Below are 1,439 nucleotides of genomic sequence, written 5' to 3'. Positions count from 1 at the left end.
AGCTCTTGCGCTGTGTTATCCATGGCGCCCTTGAAGTATTTGAGAGCATTGTATACTGCTCTCGTTGATTATTTGAAGTTGGGGTCAGCGTTGTCATTAAGAACCTTATTTCTATTTTTCCATGTGAGTACTATACAGCAGTTCAGTTATGGCAGCTGCACTCCATAGATCTTGACTTAATAGACTTTACTCTTCGGGTGCATGGGCGCCATATATCTGACTATCCATTTATCAGTTTTTTTATTTTTTTAATTTTTTTTGCGAGCAATCCATGTATCAGCAATTGACTAGGTCGAGACAATACTATCCAATTATTTACAATATCAATGCATGTATCACAGTTCATTCGAGACCAATCTGGAAATACATACCAAGTTACAAACTTGAAATTGTTCTATACAGACTTCAACGCCCCTAGCTAGATAGGACCGTGGAGATGGCTCACTTTGAAGTTTTAGATAGTATTTTGCACCAATTCCTATAGTAATTCAATTCCTATAGCAAGGCATTCAATTCCTATGAGTAAGCCATTGCCTAGTCCTTCCCAGGGAACACCGGATTCTGATTCTTTGGGTCCTTCAGCACGATGCTTTGTGCTTCCTGCAAAAGTATATCAAAGAGTAGCCACAAAAACACAAGTGAGCTCAGTAGTTCTAAGTGTAGAACGACTGTGTGAGAACAGTGAAAACCTTAGGGTCGAACTTTCCTATGACTTCTACTTCGATCAGCTAGCATTCGTTTCGCTAACAAAGCAATTTTGGTGGTTGACGCTTGACTAACAACGACTAAACAGAATGATGTGAAATTGAAAGATATACGAAATGCAGATCTGACCTGAGGACGACGCTTGACGCTTCTTTGCACTTCTTTTCCCTAGCTGTTGCTTTTTTGCTCTTTTTTTACCTAGCTGTTTTTTGCTCTGATTCTGAACTTTGAGCCTCGCAACTTGTTGACGCACCATACCTATGATTATTCGCCATTTTGAGTTTTGCTTTCTCCATTTCTTAACTAGAATAAATTTCCTCAGCCGTTTCGTTCTTACGCTTCTTTTTCGTTGGTGGCATTGGAACAACTTCCTCATCCTTAAGATTTGTTTCTTCATTTCTTGCTGGTTTAGTACGGTAGTTCCTTCAGATTGATGGATTATATTGGAGATATACGGTGACGGAATGATTTTTTTTCCCCATACATTTTGATTATATATCTCAGCTTTTCTTTAACGGATTAGTCTTTACGTTAACACTTAGATATAGTTTGACAGTGTGGATTTCGATCTTTTCATGATTGGACGAGGATACAGACAGAGAACACAAAATAACATGGCGGGAGGCGGACAAATCAATAGAAAGGAACGCGGACACGGCAATGATACAAGTTAAATCAAATGAGAAATTAGAAATCAACTCATATATTTTATAAAGATGAGCTTATCTCACCAA

At 38.4% G+C, this 1,439-nt stretch overlaps 1 long non-coding RNA gene across 1 annotated transcript; it reads right to left on the bottom strand.

The window, feature by feature from the left end:
* Positions 1-288: 288 nt before the first annotated feature.
* On the bottom strand, positions 289-1,221 carry LOC147503522 (uncharacterized). Its single transcript, XR_015220202.1, has 2 exons — positions 835-1,221; positions 289-600 (listed from the first exon to the last, which is right to left on the bottom strand). It is a non-coding gene; the product is annotated as an uncharacterized LOC147503522 (long non-coding RNA).
* Positions 1,222-1,439: the final 218 nt, after the last annotated feature.

This window comes from Coptis chinensis, chromosome 4, assembly GCF_015680905.1.
Source record: "Coptis chinensis isolate HL-2020 chromosome 4, ASM1568090v1, whole genome shotgun sequence".
Classification (NCBI taxonomy): domain Eukaryota; kingdom Viridiplantae; phylum Streptophyta; class Magnoliopsida; order Ranunculales; family Ranunculaceae; genus Coptis; species Coptis chinensis.
This window is presented reverse-complemented; position numbering and strand designations above follow the sequence as displayed.